Source organism: Phasianus colchicus, chromosome 3 (assembly GCF_987193195.1).
Source record: "Phasianus colchicus chromosome 3, bPhaCol1.hap1.1, whole genome shotgun sequence".
In the NCBI taxonomy this organism is placed as follows: Eukaryota; Metazoa; Chordata; class Aves; order Galliformes; family Phasianidae; genus Phasianus; species Phasianus colchicus.
Window position 1 is genome coordinate 32,024,380 of NC_143438.1, and position 21,610 is coordinate 32,045,989.

The window sequence follows — 21,610 nt, forward strand, 5'->3', positions numbered from 1 at the left end:
CATGCTACAAGTGCAGGGTTTGCCAGTTGCACCATTCATCAGCTTGTACAGGGTAGCTGATGCTTAGAGACTTAAGGCTCCTTAAGGCTTCCTATATTCAGGAAATGATTTTATAACAGTGCAGTTAAACTGCTCTGACTGGCTTTGACTGTCTAGATCTCTCTGATCATTCAGACTGTACCTAAACTTTGGGTAAGTGTGCCTAGAGTCTTGGTGGCCCAGATCACTGAACTTCGGTTGCTATTGCTGCCCCCTCCTGCTATCTGCCCATGTTATTTTTCAATGAAAACCAGCACGTGAGAGAAAGGATGGGGCTTAGCTTGGTGTGATTTCCATAGCTGGAATGTGAACCTGGACTTGAGCCTCAGGATTATTTTTCTCCAGAACATTTTCTTTTGTAATATTTATTCAGTGCCTGTTCGGGATTAAAAGGGTCAGTGTGGCTTTCTAAAGTTTACAATATCCTGAGAGCTGAATATGTCATGCCAGCCAAAGCTTACTTTTTATTTTGGCAGTTGTAGATGGAATGCTGGCTTAGATAGAAGGATCTTCTGTTTGATCTAGTGGAGCCATTTTTATGAACTCATTTATGCAAGGTGGCAAAACACTAAAAGTTCGTTACAGATCTGGATGTAATCATTGTATTCAATGTTTTGTCACCAAAATGATGGACGGACTTATAAGATCCCCTGAAACAAACAGTGACCCTTCACTAACTCTAATTACTCTTGAGTGTGAAGTTGCACAGGGAAACCAGAGAAGCTAGGAATTTTCTGCATGCAAACATTTCCCTGTGTATTTGCTAAAGGCATACAATGCTCTCTAGCCTCTGCAAGAGGTCACCATGAGCTGTATTTGAATGGGAACAATGGGTAACTTCCCTTGGTGCCATCCCGCAGTACTGTGTAGCGCTTCTTAAACTGAAGGCTTACGGTTCTGCATCTTTGTGTAAAATACAGACTGGTGATGTTCATTTTACTGCCTCAGTGAATTGCTTTTTGGGCTCCATGCACATATGTGGCATCCACCGTATCCTGTGGCAATAAGTTCTGATGTTTAATTATGATCTTTGTGGAAAATATCCTGTCTTGTTTTTATTTGTTTGTTTTTAAACTTGCTAACCTCTCACATTGTTGGGATCACCATGCTTCCTCTGTTAAGAGAGACAGTGAAAAAGTGTTTCTTATTTTCATATTCTCAGTACTGTTCTTGGTTTTATGAGGCTCTTTCACAACACTTTCCCTCAGTTGTTCCTCTTCCAACATAAAAATCCTGAAGTTATTTTTTTCTTTCTGAGTGCAGAAGTCATTACATACCTTTGATCATCCCGTCACCCTTTTCTTTATCCTCTTTTCCTACTGTCCTCTTTGAGATGAGATGACTGGAGCCATATTCAATATTCAAAGTTACGTGGGCAAAGGATTTATATGACAGCATTATCATGTTTTCTTCTGCTCTGTTCTCTGTCCTTTTCCTAATATTTCCTAATATACCATTTCCTCTTTTGACAGCTGCTGAGAAACTAGGTGACATTTTCAGAAAGCTATTTCCAAACTCTCTTAGCAAAAGCTGATTTTGCTGTGTTTATAAGTTTCCCATGGTACAGGTATGAGACCTTAGTTATTTAGCTGTGAAAGCAAGGCTAAATTACAAGACAGTTTTTTGCTATAAACATGATAATTGTTAGTAGAATTTAATATTCTCTCAGTTCCACTGGCAATGTTGCAGTGTTCTGGGTTTCATTATTCTAGAGATTTCTCACAATAAGTATGTGAAGCAGTGTGAATGATTCCCACGAATCCTATTTGTTTAGCAGGTTGGTGATAATTCTAACAGACCATTAATTCTGACAAGAAACTCTTTCAGGAAATAGTTCATTCAGTAAGTTTTATCTAAGAGGATTTTGCTAATTTTTCCACTGTAAAGGTTTATCCTTACTAAATCCAGAAGAATCCAAACAAAGCCAGAGTCCTTTGCTGTAATAACTTGACAGAGATTTCGTCTCACAGTCTTAAGTATCAGGCAGAGAAGTATAGCTCTTAAATTTTTTTCATAACTGGAGTGTACTATTACTATCATAATGGCTAGGATGGAGTTCTGGGGCTTGAATTAAATAAATCTCTTCAAGATTGTTAAAACCTAACACAATATATAAAGTAGTTGTTTCTAAAGGAAATGCTAACTGAATACATACAGTACTGCAACTCAGTAAGTTCATCTGACTTCAAAACACTTGCTATATTATATTTCAGTGATTATTGTTGAAAATTCCTTTATGGACCAAAGAGAATTCAGTGTCATGTCACGAGGAAGGACTTTTTTTTTTTTAATGATGTTTTCAGCACTCTCATAGAACATGAATCTCTTTGTGAATCTCTTTGCTTGTTAATATAAGACCTTGTTTTCAAATGTGTGGCTGCACAACAGTGGAGATCTGAAGGTCTTGAAGCTTTCCTGTTAACATAACTTTCTCAGAGTTCTATACCTTATTTGTTCTGTTTGTTCCTATTCATTCTAGGCAGTTTTCTTCAATGTTTTGTTTGTTTGTTTTGCATTCCAGTCTCAGTTTGGCCTAGTCTGTTACAGATCTGAGATGGAATGTTATTTTATTTTACAGCTGTGGTGGGTTGACCCAGGCCATCAGCCAGGCACACGCTCAGCCACAATCTCATTCCTCATCCTTAACAGGACAGAGGAAGAAAATAAGGTGGGAAAGCTCATTGTTCTAAATAAAAACAGGAAGGTCACTTAGCAGTTACCTGTTAAAAGAGACTCAACTTGGGAAAACTAACATAATATATTACCAATTTAAAATACAGTAGGATAGCAAGAAACAGAAACAAAATTAAACTGCCTTCCTCCTACCACCCTTCCTTCCAGACTCAACTATACTTCATTCTATCATTCCATACTCCAGCATAGGGTCTTCCACAGGCTGCAGTATGGATATCTGGTCCTTTGTGATACGCTCCATGGGCTTCAGGAGGACATAGGTTTTACCATAGTCTCCAGGGGCTGCAAGGAATCTCTGCTCTGGTACCTTCAGCACCTCCTCCCCATAATTCTTTAATCTCAGTGTTTGCAGAGTAGTTATGCTTACAATTTTTCTCAGACCTCTCTTATAGTTACCAGAGTTTTTTGCACTTTCTTTAAATATGTTTTTACAGAAGCTGATGGGCTCAGGTTGGCCAGTCGCAGCTCCAGTAGTCCAGCTGGTCTGGTGGCCAGACTAAATGAAATCAATTTTGTCTGGCACAGAATTATCTGATCTGTGACTGATCTCTCGTCACAGTGGTCACTGACTTGTTACATAAACCCAATGCAATAGCAAAGAGTAGTGACTTCAGTGAAAGACGTGTATCAAGTTTCCAGATCTTCTCTGTGCTGAGCTTCATTTCTCTTTGACTATTGTCAGAGTGGATCCAGCATAGTGACCAGAGCCTTCCCGATGTTTTCTGCTGGATTTAATCACTGTTATTCTTTAAAAGCTGAGTAGCTGCCATCCTGCACTACAGTAATGTGTCCCTCTCTTGCAAAGACTGAATCAATGGAAGGGTTGATCATCTCCCAGTTTGTCAATTTCACTCAGATTTGTAGAGGTGAGGCAGCTCCTCAAACCAGGCAACTGTCCTGTCTGGTAGGGATGTCTGGAAATTAGGAAACTAGACTTGAAATGTGGGATAACATTCTGAGTGCAGCTATCTTCTGCTATTAGAAGACAAATAAGGAGGCTGAGTGCATGAATTAGTCCAAAAGATAGCTAAAGAACTCTAAACAATGGTTTGAAAGACATTTAGGACATGATTTTATGGGCCTGTTTAAGAAAGTCATTACTTCAGCATATTGGTTTATTAAACCAGAAAGGAGACTGATCTCTTTAATTTTTGCTGTTTCCTTACACTTCAAACAGTTTAGAAATGGAGATATGCCAGAAAAGAAATTAAGTAATTACTCTTATCACTGTTCTGATTTCTTGTGCACTGTTCATTCTATGTACCTCAGGAAGTCTGATCTGAGCAGTTTGTCTTGTAGAAGTCCATATACTCTGTAGATTCAATGATAGGATCAAAGACTATTTTTTGGGTGAAGAACCCCATTTAAAAAAAAAAAAAGTACATTATTTTAGAGAAATTTTGTTATAATATTTGGACAGCTGAAATGATTACTAAGTCCTTGATTATTATTCTTTTCAGAACGTACTCAACATCTTTAGATTTCTTCCTTGAGACCACAGAGTGACTGCAAAAACTCACCAACCACAAGTTTTTTAAAATATCACTGGTCTTCTGACAAGTAAGTTTTTCACTTCAAGTTTTCTTTTCTCCCTGACTTGTATTTCATCTCTGTGTTTATTATATGAATGACCATGCTCATTTTCTGTGCAAAGTGAATGAGTGTGAATTGTATAGTGTGAAAGTTTGAATGAAATCTATCAGCATAAATAAACAGATATAGCTGAGATGAAATTCTGAATCACCTCATTCCAACTCCTGCCAGCAGTACTGTACTCATATCTCTGGGTGTTTTAGGATTTTCTCCTCACAGTAGGATGTGGTTGAATCCTCATTTCTGGGAACAGAATTGTGACATCAGTGTCAGGAAATGCTTATCCTTTTGCAATTGTGTTCTTCACCTAGGGAGTCTATATAAATGTTATTCATTTTGGCAAATGAGACCCTAAAGTTTGCTGCAGTCTGCATGGATACCTAAGAGAGTTCCTGCATAAAACTTTCCTTTGCCCCAAATTATACTGCTAAAGATCATAAATTGGGCAAACTCAATACGTTTTAAGAGCAGAAATGTACTATGTATGAAGAACATAGCAACTATAACTTCTTCTAAACCTTACAATACAAGTTGGCACTTGAGCTTCTTCACCTGAAGTTCTAGTAGTGGTTTCTTCTCTGACTCTTCTGATGTGCAAGACACTGAGATCTTTGGTACTGAACATTAAAATTCCAGTGGATCGTTCTCAGACCCAACCAACTGGGCTCATTTCTGACAATAACAGTGGCTGTAAGCTTTCTTTGACCATTTAATCTCCTGTAGTCTCTCTGCATGTCTTGGTCTTCTGAAAAGTTAAACATCTTAGTCTCAGACTTGTACTACATCTGATAGGATTAAAGGTAATGTCCTCAAAGTATACCAAAGGAAATTTGTGTTGGATATTAGGAAAAAATTCTTTTCAGAAAAAGTGGTAATGCTTTTGAACAGGGAGGTGATGGAATCGCTATCTTAGGAGGTGTTCAGGAACCATTTGAGTGTGGCACTGAGAGATGTGGTTAGTGGGCATGGTGAAGGTGGGTTGGTGGTTGTACTTGATGATCTTAATGATCTTTTCCTAGCTTTATGATTCTGTATGCCATAAACTTGCTAACATCTGACTAAAATCAATACCTTACACAATGCAGTCTACCTAGGTTATACCAGGAAAAAAAATCTTGTTTACGTAGTATTGCATAATATTATTACATAATATCTATATTAGTTACAGCAATACCAGACTTGCTTTCTTCTTCCTGCTCCACATTGTCTTTCTCATATTCCCTTGCATTCTACAAAATTTATATCTTCTCATGCCCGTGCAGCCTTGATACATCATACTGTTGCTATTCTATGTAAAGTGAGAAGCTCAAACCTTGAAAAAGGTCTTTGAAATTAGTTCGCCCATTATTGTTACTTTCTGGACTGTCTTGCGATTACAGAAGGAAATAGGAAGAAGAGCTGCTCTGATCCCTGACTTCTATCATCATGGAACAATAGGAAATCCTACTTTCAAAACCATTGAAGCCTTTCAAAGTAACCAACAAGTTGCTCAATCTGAGCAAAGTCCAAGATGAAAACTCTGAGACAAATATCATGATGGTGTCTTTCAAAAATTGTGGAGCTTCTACAGAAGTTCAGAAATCTGAGTAAGCTTAGGGAAAGGGAACTGGAAACATCTGGAAAGTGCTGGGAACAATAACATCTGAGGATAGCCTCTGTGATAAGAGGAGAGGTCTAATCAGATTGGAAAAATGAGAAGAAAAAGAATAACTTACTCTTCCTCCCTCCTCTACAGTATCCTTACTGTTTGTTAAGTGGAACAGTAGGCAAAACTGCTTTCTGTTCAGGACATGCTGAAGGAAAACCTCAGAACTTCTTAAAGTTTTGTTGCTCATAAAGAATAAGATGTCTAAGAAATTATTCTTAAAACACAAAAGTATTTCTAAGTAATGTAGTCCAATCATCCTAGTTTTTTAAGTGGGGGACTTTATGTGTAGATATTTATATATTAAATAGATATGTGAATTTATATAAATCCGTTCCCAGAGACTGCTTCACCAAAATAGCAACAAAAGTCTCATATCACTATGACATTCCTCCATCTTTCTTTGTGGTTTCATATAGCTACTGTAAATATTATGTTATTTACTTCTTGTTGGAATATATTGCTCCTCAGTGTACCCAATGGATTTTATGAAACTGAATGCCTGCTTACATTCTGCCTCAGCCCTGACAATCATATTTGATCACCCCATGCATGATAGGTAATGAAACTTTAGTACATTATCACTTCTTGCCTCTGCATATTTCTGAAATAACGATGAAGAGAATACATTCATTACCTCATGTATCATAATTAAGCAAATTTTGCTGCCTACAGTCTCCAGAATAAAAGATATTTAGTGCATTATTTAATATAAAAGAGGAAAAAAGCGATGTAAAAAATATGTGCTATTTACATAAAGTAGTGAAAATACAGGAATAAAAAACTTTGAGTTCATATTACTTTTAACAAAATTACATTTAAGGCATATAAGCTGTAGACTGCAAACCTGAAATTTCAGATTTTATACAAGCAGATGACATGGTAGTATTTTTTTTTCAGTTTCCAATGGCTTTACAATTGCAAAATCAGTTTCTGTCTTTCTACTGGCTTGCTTGCTTTTCAGCCATTTTGACTATAAGTGTGAAGCAAAACTTTTGTGTCTTTAAGGTCTGAAACAGAGTGTCATAATTTACATATACATTTCTCTCTTTCCATGAAGCAGAAGTGCTGAATACCTCATTTATTACTGAGTAATCTCTCTTCTGATTTTCTGTACTTTTGTGTGGTTTGGTTTTCTATCTGTGTATAGCTGTGTGAGTCTCCCTGTTTACTTGATTGAATGTGCACTTGTCTTTCCTGTTAGTAAAATCCAGGCTAGAGACCACTGCTTTAATTTCTTCTTCCATATTTGTCTCTAAGATGCAATTTTGGAGCTCTGTCTTGTTTACCACAAAAAGCATATCATAAGAAAGCTGAGAGCATTTGCCACATTGTGAATCCAATTCTAATATCTGAATTACCAAATCTGTATGTGGCACCATGCATATCAGCACTGTGGAAAAAAACCTGAGTTATCATCTCAACAAGATAAGAAATAAATAGAGTCAATCTGGGAGGAGAAAAAGGAAGTTTTCATTTTGAAATGAGAAGGCAAGGGGAAAAGGCTCTATTTGGGTTTACATAAGCTGATCTATGTTAACCAAGAAAGAACCCTGTGTTTTGAGTCAGATGCTACAAAATCAGTGGAGGAAGACAGGCTGGTTCAGAGCATAGGTAGCAATAGTGATAGTCAGATTTTGTAGAACAGAACTGTAGTAGTGACTTGTTTGGTCCAGGGTTAATTCCCTCTACTAAGAAATAATTTCTAATTTCCTCTACTGAGGAGTGTTTTACCTCAAGTCCCTCACCTCTGATTACAACACCTTTCAACTGCCTTGACCCTGCAATATTCCCAGGCAAAGTATGCATTAGAGTATACTTTGATCTGATATTAAAAAAAAATACCCTACACAATGTTATCCTACTCATCTAGTTTACCACAGAAAATAATTGGCATCAGGGGTCCTAAGTGAGGGAGGGCACTTGCAGTGGGTTTCAACAATGTTCACAGACGCATTTTCAGCATTTTTCAGACAACCTGGAAGCTGACAGAATATCCCTGTCCATGAAATTTGCAGATGATACAGAGTCCAGGCACCTTACTGTAGCGAGCAACCTGGGTTGCTTGGTAACCTCAGGCCAGCTATACAAAGTAAAATACTGAATTTAAGGCTAAAGAATACAAATTTCACTGGGGGAAAGGGAAGGTGTGTTCTAAAGAGTTCATAGCCTTTGAGTGGGGAAAAAAAAAAATCATGAATTGTAGCAAATAAGTGATCTGAGTGAGAAAACGGATTGCATAGAAGGGAGGTTGTTTTGTTTGGGAGGTTGGCTTCAGAGTGATACTAGAATACTGTGTTCTGATGTCCTTGCTTTAAGAAAGGATGTTGGGAATCAGAGAGGGTCAGAAGAGGGCCACAGAAATTGTTAGTATGCTGATGGCTGCAACAGATTTGAAGAGCTGTGTCTGCTTTGGCTATTTAAAAAGCCTCTGAGATACAATTTGATGGCCCTGCCATGGGAAAAAAACAAGAAAAGAAAGTAATTGAAATCATCACCTGGTCTTTCTTTTGCATGTTTACTTTGTAATTAGTTTCCTGGAAAAGTGCTGGTTCCTCTCAGCTGGTACCATTAAAGTGGTTTGATTTTCTGCCACAGTGCAGCAGTAGATAATACAGTGAGTGACCTCACTTATTTGATAATCTAGACTGGGAAGTACATTATGACCCCAGTGAGAGTGGTTAATTTTCTTTAACTTTGTATTCCCCTTGCTTACAGTGTTGTTGATAGGCAACATACTTCCCACAGTAAAAACAGCAATGGGGGATAAAGTCCTTGATCACTGCATCACTGTTGTGAGACTATCATATATGGGATTATATTGACTATTACTTTGAATTTGCTACTCTGTTTGGAAAGGTGGAGCTAGACTATGTGATCTTTAGGCAATTATATAAAAGCTCCTGCTTTTATTGTGTTAGAAACCAATTACTGACATTTCACATTTACTACATGTGTATTTGTTTTATTTAATTAAGCCAATATGTTGTCAAAATAGCCATTCTTTGTACTGAGTAAAGAGAATATATGAGTTTCTTTGTTTACTCTGTCATGCAAGGTTTTAAAGTGAGTAGATTTCAGCCTCTGCTATGAAGTTTTAACTACACTGGAAAACAAGCTTTTTTGCTTTTGTCATCTTTCAAGAGCTAGCTTTGCATAGACAAGCGATTGAGCAGAACTAGCCTGAATGAAGAAAATATCTTCTCTGTAACTGCAGGGGAAACTACAGCTATCAAACTTGGGCTTGACACTTAGTTGGAGGCTGTTTCCTCAATCACTCAAACTCTCCCAGCTTAGTGATGTGACTGTAAACCATTCTGTAAATCACTGCCAACAGATACGTAATACCAGAATTATTTAATGTAAATCAATTCATGGAAGTTTGACTGTATATTATTTAAAAATTATACTTAATTTTTAATAGTCCTATTTTAAAATATATATTTAATCTGAAAAAAAAGTTTCTAGTTTAAAATAAATGACAAAAAATAGGGGGAAAAAACAGTTTAAAATAAATCTATTCTTGCATTTAAAAGCAATAAATCAGTATTTACCTAGGCTGTCTATAAGACAACAGAAATTTAAGCAAACAGCTCTACTTTACTATTTGCAAACACTTGAGGCAATAAATAATTGAAATAGTATTCTGCCTAAGAAAACAAGTCTGTTACACATCGATGTTGATCTGTTTATTTTAACAGGCATAAAAAAGGCAAAATGTTGTGTAATATCTTTGTGAAAATAACCAGGATTATTATCATAAATAAGATTATTCTTTTCTTTAATGAATTTCAGGACAAGACCATAGGAATGTAAATATTTTTGTCTCAGCTTTTAAATTCAAGGTGGCATCCAAGCAACAGCATTGGAACCCTTTTTGGTAGTGCTGTTAATAAAGAGCTAATTAAAAGCTAACTTTCATCTTTCATATATGTAATTCCATGCATGCCATTGACAGAATTCAGTGTATTTTCTTACAAATATAATTTATATGATATGAAGAAAAAGGAAGCTAATTATGTATGTGGCCTTTGTTTCACTTCCTAGAAGTGAATTTTGAATGTCAGGTGCCTCTCCAGTTCCTTAATGTTAAATTATGTTCAATCAAGTGTAATGGATTTACTTTCAGCTATCTTTCTCAACTTTCTAGCAGACTTTCTGCAGGATGAAGCAAAATGGCATTATAACCTCTGTTATGGGAAAAGGCCCAGGGAAATTCAGATGAATGTAGATAGACTCTAAATAAAAAACATTTGTCTCTAACCCAATAGTTGTTTGGTAACAAATGCAGTTATGTATACAAATGGCAATGATCACAATTCTTTCTCTACAGCGTAGCAGTTAACTCAATGTGTAATATTGCTGAACAGAGAGATGCTATTTTGATATTGGCTGAAGTATACTTGCACAATCTGACAGAATGCTAGTTGACTGAGCTGACAGGTATAGCAAATAAAGACCTTGGCCATGAGAGATGCTGAGCACCTGTGACACATGTCTTTGCCAATTTGGAGTTTTGCGGATGCATGCATGAACAGAAATGAAGGGTCACTGTAGCCTGGCTTTGGGAACAGCAGAGGGGACAGCTGAATGAGAGATTCAGTCGTAGGGGGGCCTCTGAGCAGATGAGAAATATGAGTTGCCCGTGACATAAAAAGGCAGAAATTCTGCCCAGCTCAAATGTACTAACACCGCATTTGAAGGGTTTCTTTTCTCTTAGACTTGGTGCCGGCATGGATATTGCCCAGCTGTGCTGCTGGCACTCAGTGGTTAACCCATGGGTGTCACCATCCTCCCTGCAGCCAGGTGTAGGCCACACCACAGCCCTGCCATTCTCCACAGAAAGGTGACCGTGGCCTGGCTGGGGGCTCTGCTGTAACCACATAGCATCTGGGCACTGGCAGTTGAGCAGTCCTTATCAAGCAAGTGTAACTGTGTGAGTCACAGCACTATACTGGGACCACTTGCAGAGAGTGTGTGCAGCAATACAAAGGAGATGGGAGGGCAGGGTGTTGTAGTCACTGCCCTCATCCTCACAGTCTCTGCTCCAATGCTCAAAGATTGCATAGATCTATATCTTTCTAACTTCTGAAATATATCTGAAGCATCTAAGCTAAGAGGGAGCAACATCTTGGGCTCCTCTTCCAGTTAATATAGAGTAATGGGTGGGCAAGACTGGTCACTCTGGTCCACTCAAGGTCTGAGTGGGCCTTCAGAGGTGTCTGTTTCTCTCCAGTATCAGTGGAAGGCAACTGTTTTCCTGATTAAGGTTAAGTTTGCAAAGGTAGGAAGGATCATTGTGAATGTCCATTTCTGTTTCTGTAGGTGAAGGGAGTGAGCTCTGCTCCTTACAGCATCCAGGCTGTTGCCTCAGCATCTCCTTTCCTCCCCTGTAGGGTCACTGCACGTCTCTTGCAGGGTAGTTAACGTAGCATCACCTACAAAATAAAAATAGAAGAAACCCATGTTGCTGCCGCTGGGATCCCTGGGGTTGTGGTGTACATCTGTGACACCCTGCCTCCAGCAGCGAGCTCCCTGGGACCCTGCCCTTGGTGTAGGGCTGCACATTTCCACAGCCCAAGGAATGTGGGGTAGAGTGAATGAGTTTGGCAACTTTTTAAGGAGGAGTGCCAGTCTATAACTTCCACATTCTGTTATGGCATGGCAAATATTGTCAGGCTGAAGAACAGATTTGGCTAAACAGAGTTTTAATTAACTCTACATAAATATTATTTTTGTATTGTAATACTAATAAGCAGTTAAAAGTTAACAACATTTATTAGGCACGCTCTTTGCCTGTCTTGTCAGGGTTCAAATGGGCAAAGTACAAGACGTATGGTTCATTAGAAAGAAACAAAGCCATTTAATTATCATAAGTAAAGTGTTCCTGGTGACTTCTTTATTTTGCTAGTGGTTGAAGTTCTCCTACTATTTCCTGAGTTTATATATTGCAGTAAAAGTGTGGACCATCTCTCTCTTGACTTATCAACTTCATCAGGCTTAGGGAGCTGAGTTGGAAAAAAAAGCAGTAAATATAATAATATGAATTATTTTACACTGCTATAGGGTGTTAAAGAAGAAAAGAAAAAAGAGAAAAGTGTCAATTTTAGTGCTATTTGTTTTATAATAGAATCTTCCCTTTTCTTCTCCATTTTACTCCCATAAAAGTCTCAAACAATGTGTTCAGTCCTAGCCAAAAGGTCACTGTTGTCCTACAACAGAGTCCTCCCTCCCCTTCCTGGCACTTCTGCATGCTGTGAGTAGAGCTCTCTTTCAGAGGCTGAGCTCCATCAGCAAGAAGGTGCACAGGGAGCAGCAAAGCGTCACCCTCCACCCCCGCCATACACGCTCTTGGAGGTCAAGTACATCACCCCTGGGATCTGCATAAATTCTGCAGGGAAAGGGAAGATCAGTCACGCCAGACCTGCTGGTGTGCCAGGCCTCCTCATCAAACATTCCATTGCATTGTGTTGTTAATTTAAACAAATACGGTCTCCTTGACAGATAACTCCTCCAGACAGGTGGAGTTTTATATTGGATTTCTTGGTGTAGTTTTTAATTTTTATGTTTATGTATGCATTTTTTGCTTTCTGGACTCTCGATTTGACAAGGAGTTGGTGAAATAACACATCCTGGAATATCCAGTAGTCAAAGGGCTGCTCTTACCAACTGGAGCCTGACACTCATCATCACAGTAAATATGTTTAATCTTAGTTTTGTCTTATAGTATTCTATTCAGTGGGAGCTCTTACGGAGTGATGTTTGACTCTGTATGACTAGTGCTGTTCTATCTGTAAGGATGTGCAGGAAAGCTGCTGCCATTCTAGCCTGTGTTGTGAAAAAGTAGGAGGTAAAATAACTCTTGTGAAAATCAGAGAAAGGACCCTACTGTAAGGCTGCTGAGCCCGGTGATTTCACTGCTTGAGATCAAACCTTCCACTGTAACTGGATGGATGGGGTCTGAGCAGAACAAAGAACAGTGAACTGAAAACTAGAGGATTTGAGCTGGAGGAGGAAATGACAGCCTCAGACCCTATGACAGACCAAGACGTTGAGACTGCCTATAGTGTCAAAATTGGCTGTGAGAGCATAAGGGGATGTTTTTCTGCCTCGTGTATTTTCATACTTCCTAAGTTAAACTGTGCCTTTGTGCCTTTACAAGTGTCACTTTCTCTTTGCTTGCTTGTAGGAGCTCTGACCAGCTCCAAGACCTCCATAGGAAACTGTAAAGATTGTAGAGGCAAAGATACACAAAATTCCCCATCTTCTTGCAGACAAAAACTCAATGGGGATAGACTACAAACAGTGCAAAAGAAATATTTAAAGGATCTAGCTGCCAATGCTTAGCATGCCTTTGCTCAGCATGTGCAAAGGAAAATCTGGGGCAAAGCTAGGGATGCTTATGGGACAGAGCACAGGGTACACACACAGTATCAGCACAATCCCTGCCAAAACTCATGTCTATATTCTCCATGACTAAGCAGTGGGGTTCCTGAGGTAAAATGAGCAAGAACACCTAAATATCAATTTTGAGAAACAGCTACCCCAGTTTTAACTGTAGTTTTCAAAACATCCAGCATCAAGTAGACAAGTGATCCTCAGAATGTGTATTTGAACGTGTGATGAGGTTTCAGATTATCTGTAAACATTGCCTCAACTTTCATGTTTCTTAGCCTTAGTTATTGGTGGTATTTTTTGTGTACTGGCATAGAAAAAACAGACTAGAGAGACCCAGAAGATGACTGTCGAGAGCGAGAGAGTACGTAGCAAAATGACCAGAAAGAGACTGGATCAGCTCCTAGCAAACTAAGAATGTATATTCATTATGCTTGTAATGATGATGCTATGTTTCATAATGTTACTCTTAAGCAAATGTAGTTTCAGTTTCATGGAGCAAAGCATGCAGTTGCTAAGTTTTAACTTTTAAGTAGTGGATTTATTTGACGTGTCTTAAAAAATATATTAATGGGTATTCATTAGTAGGTATTGTCTCTTCCCTTATCCTGCATGATTATTTTTAATTTCAAGTAGTTTCCTGCTTTGTGCATAGAATTATTGACAAAAATATGTCTTTCTTCATCAAATGATTAACTAAATCATCCTTTTATTTATAAGCAGTGCTGTGTCCCTGTGCCCTAAATCTTGCTAGTTGGAGAAGTGGGAGGGAAAGCAATTTAATTAAGTTAACTTTATTGACCCGCTGGAGCTGTTGTTTAATAGCATGGCTCCCTGGAGTGCAGTGCAGGTAAATTGAATGAATGCCACAGAATATCACTTCCCTGCATTGCATATTTCAAACCTTTGCCAGGCAGTTTGGGATGAGCAGCCAATCAGGAAAAAGAGTTTTACACCCTTGCCGGCTTGGATGGCATTTCCCATTATGCTCAGAACAATATGCAGAGCGTTACCAATTCATTCCTGTGAGTGTATCGAGAGGAATAATTCCACGACTGTGTGTTGCGTTCAGCTGCTGTGTTCAGAAGACAACTTCGTGGATTGGCTCTTCAGCCATGTATCAAAAAATACCTTTTTGCAAAGGAGGAAAAATAGCACGAGAGCGCTGTGAGTAAATTATTTCATATTAAAACCTGAATATCCTCAGTCTGCATGAGAAATTGGAGTTGAGAAGGATGATGAGAGAGATCTTCTAGAGCTTTGCTTGTCATTAAATACTTGGAACAAAACGATCAGGCGTGAAACTTCTTTGTTAAACTATTGTTTAATAAAATAATAGCCAGAAAGGCTTCCACAATGTTTTCTCATAGATGATAATGCTTGCTAAGATCAGGGTTACCGTTTCTGTTGTTTAAATCTTTGTCCCAATGTCATATCAATCTCTAAAATCAATACAGCAGCTCTTCTGCCGTTGGCTGGAACACATCCTTTTTTTCCACTGTTCTTTAATACTGCCTGCCGAGTGATGAAAAACAGCATTTCAGTCTGTTGCACCGGGGCTCTCCATCACTTACTTGTAAAGCTAAATCAGTACTGTGCCATGTAACAGCAACTTTCTGTAGCTTTAATCCCTCCAGAATTTAATGCTTTTCTGTTTAAAAGTGAGACCCAGAGATCACACCCTCGGCTTTGCTTAAAGAATTAATTGCAGCCACTCAGCCAATTTGTATTTTGCTCTGGAAAATAATAAAAGGTACAACTTAAATTACAATTCTTAGCTTTCTCATATTCATATCTGCTGGAAGAGGCATACAATTCCTTGTTTTGATTCAGTTTGCGTGTGATTTTTTCTTTTTGGATGTGAAAAGATTTTTTCTTTGCTTCAAACTGATGTTTTTAATTATAAACAAATGGAAAATAAGAGAAGTGAGTTTGCAGGCAAGAGGCATCATCTTTTGTCGTGCTGACCAATGTATCTGGAAGAAGCTGGCAATTTTTAAGTGTGCAGAACCTTGTTTATGTCTGACATGGGCGTCTTTAAATGATCGCAGTTAAAACTTTACAGCCACAATCACTGCCCCTACAGCACAGGTTATGCTGATGGGATGACTGAACCTCTTCCAGAGCCTCATTTCTGACGACACAGCTTCTCCTTTGTAGGGGCTGGCATTGGCAGCAATCTCTCTTAGTTCTTCTCCAGTCCCCTACGTCCTAATATGCCACACACGACTTCAGAAGTGGTGCCATATACTTTTAACATATAAATCCATACTGTGGTGCAATCTAGAAGAATCTAGGAGCACCTTGACTGACCTTCTGCTCCAAGCTCTGGTGTAGCACTGAGAAGGAGGAGTAATACCTGCAGCTCTCAATGTGAAGTCCAGAAAATAAAACAGCTTTAAGTCAATGTTATGTTAATATGTCTTATGTCTGACACTGTGTGTTTGTGTGTTTGCACAACAAGTTGATGTCTTGCATGAGTAATTCTGAAAAGTCTTCTGGGTGATATTCTGGTATACTTCAACAATTCAACAGGCAAACTGCACTGAATCATACAGGTCTGTTTCTTTGCATAAGAATTCCTGTTGTATTTCTAGATGAGGTTCTTTAAAGGTGTTAAAATACATTATATATACATTGAGTATTCCTTTTACTTGATAAAAGTTTTAAATGGCTATTAAATTAAGGATCATATTATTAGTATTTAATTATTATGTTTACTATTTAACTTTTTACTATATATATTTTAGTATTAATGCAAAGTAATCAATTCTAGTTGATAGTTGGCACTGAGGGACAGTTAATGGGCACATTGGTGATAGGTTGACGATTGTACTAGATGATCTTAGAGGTCTTTTTCAGCTTTAGTGATTCTATGATAGTTCTGACTGGGCTGCAGGACTTGTGCCTGACACCAATTTAGGCTTCCATGGCTATTGTTCTTGGTGGCACAAGTTGACCATAGGTAGCTGCTCACAACCTTTCACCTGTCTCTGCCCCTTTTCATCACATTGTCCTTGTACAGTTGTTTCTTTTTTAATGAACACTGAACTGGTTCGGTTACCTAGGAAAGTTACCCATCCCCTTTTTTCTCTCAAGGTCCTTTATAAAGCAGGTAGATATGCTCATCTGCTTTGTGGAGTAGCCCCTTGAGTAGTACAACTGAGCATGTGTTGGAGGGAAGGGAACCACTTCAGTTTGCTTGGAAACTGGCAAAAAAATGTCCATCACATGAGCATTGGATTTTAAGACATGCTAATGACTTAATGTTTTTAATTATAAATTGCACATAGAGGTACTTATGGTTAAGTACTAATAATATTGTTTTCTCTGTTCTAAATCTTTGCTGAAAACTTATGTCAGTACAGGAACGGCATATAGGGATAGATTTAGTTACTGATGTTAGAAGAGTTTTTAATGCCAAAAGCTAAGAAAAAGTGTAAGAGAAGTAGTTTATTTATTCGAGGATTGTGTAGGTAAAAGAAATTTTTGCTTTTATTCTTACAAGAGTTAGGCTGTTTATGAGCTGTCAATTTTTTTAATCAACTGACAGCATGTAACAAATTGATAGAAGTAATATATTTTATTTGAAGACATTTACAGAAATTTTCACTGTCATATCTCTGCTTTGTGATTAGCTTTTCCCACACCTAATGATCATTGAGGCATAAGTTTTACAGCTGGAGCAGGATGACACCTTCTAGGATCCAGCTGTTCTGGTTAGTGTCATTTCTGCTTTCTAATGCCATTACTACAATACACCTCAGCTGCAAGTACTGCCCTTGAGGGTTTGCTCACAGAGTGCCTTGTGTGATTGCTTCTTGGCCTGAAACTTGCAATCTTAGCCAGCCCAGCTCAGACCCACAATTCAAACCACTTAAAATAAACAGATTTTGCCTCGTGCATTTTAGTGTGTCCACAGGCACACCTACAGGCAGAGAAAGGAAAACAGGGAGGAGTAATGTTATCAAACCAGTGTGCAAAACCAGCTGTTGCATATAAAGGGAATGCTGGCTATTCCCTGAGTCTTAGATACTTTGCACACTAGAAAATGCAGTAGTGGTGGCTAGGATGTTGAGGTGTTGTTTTTCTTCACGTTAATTGATTGTTACTTTATTTAAGTAAATAGAAATCAGTGAGGATTTGTCCAACATTTGCTACATGGCAGACAGAAGTTTGCTTTGGAGTGCAGCGTAGTCTCTAAGTCAACCAGGAAGATAAGAGTTTATTAGGAGATGCCCTCACAGCTCACAGAGCTTAACCTGGCAGTAGATAACTAATGCTGCAAAATCCCAGCTATGGAAAGGCCCAAGGAATTTAGTTTGGTAATTTACTAGAGAATCCATGATGATTCCTTCAGAAGAGAAATTATGTACATGGAGGAGATAACACAGCCTGCACACCTGAGGAGAAACCTAAATGTTGCATGGGATTAATTCATCTCCTTCTATCCTTCAGAATCAAAAATCTGTTGTTGCAATATCAAAGTTGATTGTCTGCCTTTTAATATCCTTAGCATAAAAGGACTGCAGCAGCATTGCCACAGAAAAAATAAAATACTTTCTCTTCTGCAAATCATCATCATCAAAATATGACTGTTTAAATTCCCTACCAGTAAATGACACTAGCCTTTATCAGTAGGATTAACAAAAGAAGTAGAGACAGAAATGTACTTTTTCAGAATGGAAGTCCATTATAAGAATTAATCTTACTGAAGTTTTAAATAAAATACTATCAGTGAGTATCTCAATGAATAAAATCACTGAGAGAAAATATATATGGAGCCTTGTGCTCTTCTACAGATACACTAAGAAGCATTTCTAAACCTTAACCACGGGAGAGACAGCATTGAGAAAGAAAACACTGAGAAATAAAACTGGTTAATATAAAAACCAGAAACTCTGAAGGGATCTCCACTGTACATTGGTAACAGAGGCATTCGGATTTAAGAAACTATTTCAGAGGCACATCAGTCAAGTTAGAAGTGGTATTTCAAAGACATTTGCTGAAGGATGAAAGGCCAGTAAGAACCAACATCACAATTTCTGCCACAGAATGGAATTGAATAGTCATTTCAGTACTTTATTTTATGACCATCGTTTTTGTCCTTTAACTGCCTTCTGCATCCAGGATATTAGATGTGATACTGCAATTTAGGCCAGGAAGCACCCCAAGCACTTAGTCTATATCTGGATGTTTCTATCCTGCATGATCACTATAACTTTAGGAAAATTACTTCTTTCTGTGTGCTACCGTTATTCTTCTTCTGGGAAAGTGGGCAATTAGCATTATAAAATGCTAATGAAAAACCCAGCCTACATTAATGTCATAAAGGTGCATCTCTGTGTTTGCTTAAATATCTTTTGAAATGGGACATCTAACGAGCATTTCTGGAGAAAAGAATTCCATCTCAGTTGCTAATACAGCCCCTGGCAGGAGATGATGCTGCCTTTGCTCTGCTGTACCCACATATAACTCAGTGTAGATACACTGGTTATCCCATGGGGTGCTTCCATTCAGCTCTTTGTCAGCCACTTAGTTCCCTGCTGAGCATATCATCTGTGCAGAGATTTATGGACTTGTGCTCTACGTAGAGAAACCTGATTAGCTAAGCTGGTGGATGTGTGTCTGTTCCACTCAGCCCTGCTTGTGTTCAGGTCAGCATTGCTTGGTTTAGGGCTTGTAGTGCTCATGGCTGTGCTCTATAAATTGTAAACCTTGAATCTACAAGAAGCTGTGTTATCCCATGAGGTTCTTCACCTGCTTTTTCTAGGATAATGTGAATACCTGGCCCAAACTTCTTGTTTTGTGAATTCATGACCACAGCAAAATAAATCACCTATGTTTTTGCATGCTTGTTACATGCTCACAACATTTGCATGGACATAAAGTAGGAAAGTTCCTTCTGAAACACCCATGGAATTTGGTCAATCACTAAAATACTGAAAATGAGACACCCAAACACATGTCAGTGTAACCTATCCAATTGCTTGGCCTCAAGGAGAGGGTCATATACAGATGGCCTGATTTCCATTGAGTTTCTGTGTCAGATGTTGCCTACAGTTTTATAGCCAACTATGTCTGGGTCTGGGGTCTCCAAGAAAGATGTGGAGCTGTTGGAGTGGGTCCAGAAGGGGCCACAGAGTCAATCAGAGATCTGGAGCACCTCTCTTATGAAGAAAGGTTCAAGAGTTGGGCTTGTTCAGCCTGGAAGAGAAGGCTGCAGGGAGACCTCATTATGGCCTTCCAGTGCTTGTAGGGAGCTTAGAAACAGGAGACAAACTGACTGACAGTGATACAACAGGGGGGAATGGTTTAAAACTAAAAGAGGGATGATTTATATTAGGTATTAGGAGGAAATTTTTTTACTCAGAGCATGGTGAGGCAACTGGAACGGGTTGCCCAGAGAAATTGTGGATGTTCCACCCCTGAAAGTGCTCAAAGCCAGGTTGGATGGGGCCCCAGGCAGCCTGATCTAGTGGCTGCCAACCAGAACTGGGTGATCTTTGCGGTTCCTTCCAACCTAAGTCATTCTACGAACTAAGTAATAGTAAGCACTAGGCACAGAGAGTACTGTCCTTGTACAGGCCCTGTGGTAAGGGCTAATATTTCATAAATTATGTCTAAGTGTAAGTAAACATCCAACCACCTTCCTTTTTGGACTAATTCTTTTAAGCAAAACACAGGAAATGTAGAAATAACAGTGGTGGCACTTTGGTACATCACAATCATAATTTTACTTGTCCTGTACTTAATCAATCACAGGCTATCCTGGTGCTCTGACTAGAAACATGAAGTAGCTTGTTATTTTGTGTGTAGTAATAGATTTTCTGTACTGCAGAATGCATATACTCTGAATAACTCCTCTCTCATAATGTGTATATCTTCCATTATAAGCATCTATTCAATCTTTTAGCAGTAATTGCTGTTATTTTTAAATATATAGATTATAGTCAATACCTGGGAGTTATACCTATTGATCGGAAGAAAAAGTCAGTTGAAATAAATAGCTGTTACTATTCAATATGTTTCCATGCTGAGTGGATACAATTTCCACAATTCTAGTTAAATAAGAGGTTGCCTACATACTGGCCTATTTAAAGAATTTTACATCTAAGGAAGAAAAATCAAAGAGTAATATGTAATGTCCCGTCGCTAGATTTTCTACTTGTTATTTTAGGTTCTTTTCTATTGCTCTATTGTAGCAGAAAAGAAATGCTTTCATGCCTGTGATATCATTGTATTATGAAGCCCCAGGCCTTACCCAGTGGTACTACCTCTGATCAATAGCTTTAATAATTTAAAAGTCAAACCTAACACTGAGAGAGGAGGGGGAAAACACTTTTTGTGAAGTTTGACCCACCGTAACTTGTTTTACACATCCAGCTGTCTCAAAGAGTTTCAGGGAAGAGCAAGACTGACTGTTTACCGTGGAGGCACCACTGTGCATACCTCTCACAGAGTTAGTTCTTGTCTAGAATAGCTGTGTAGCTTGGGGGCATTCAAAATAACTGATGTTCCCTTGCTTCCAAAGGCACATTATGAATGGGACATTGATGTGGACTGGATTTGGAAAACTATGTAGTGGCCCAGTTTCCTTACATGAAGAACTGAAGAATGAGGAAGCTGTTAGTTTTCTCTCATGCATATATGCTTCTAGAAGAGGAATAACATAAATAGAGAGAGGCTGGCTGGGCATAAAACGAGAAACTGGCAGTGAATGGCAATGTTAAATAGAAGTAAGATAGGAGACAGTACAGGAAGACCGAAGAGGAATAGGAGAAAGAGCAATTATTAGGGTAGCAAAGAGGAGAAAAGAGATCAACGTATGGGTAGAATGAAAATATGAAATGATAGAAGGATCAGGAAGCTGGGAACAGGAGAAAAAAGAGCACAGAGGAGAGAGCACAGTGAGAGGAGAGACATGACAGATTTTGTTTTTAATGAATAGCTTAATGTACTAGAAACTCAGAATTTTTCTTCTAAATAAGGCAGCCAGGCCATCATTTTAACCGGCCTTCCTTAGAGCCAAACAAATGTGTGTGTCATCTCATAATGTGATTATGCCTATTGATGCAAGCAAAGCAAGTTTGAACCCCATACCTGTTGTGTGCTGGGATAGCTCTTAAGGAAGCTGTGAATAAATGGAAAAACAGTGAACCAACACAGCTTTCACATATGTTGCATTGAAATCTTGCGCTGCTTTGGCCAAAAATGCCCAAAGTAATTACTATAATGCTATAA

The 21,610-nt window shown here is 38.5% G+C and overlaps 1 protein-coding gene across 17 annotated transcripts in view; it reads left to right on the forward strand.

Annotated features, from left to right (window-relative positions):
• Positions 1–21,610, forward strand: part of LOC116226304 (poly(rC)-binding protein 3-like) — a 479,048-nt gene that overhangs the window by 306,188 nt on the left and 151,250 nt on the right. For 15 of the 17 annotated variants that reach the window (XM_090137228.1, XM_090137232.1, XM_090137240.1 and 12 more), the window contains one exon: positions 4,194–4,293. The exons of 1 other annotated variant lie outside the window; for it this stretch is intronic. The gene's annotated coding sequence lies outside the window, so the exon portion shown is untranslated. Of the gene's footprint in view, positions 1–2,689; positions 2,708–4,193; positions 4,294–21,610 lie in introns of those variants that run through there. One more of the 17 variants, XM_090137233.1, reaches the window with a different exon arrangement.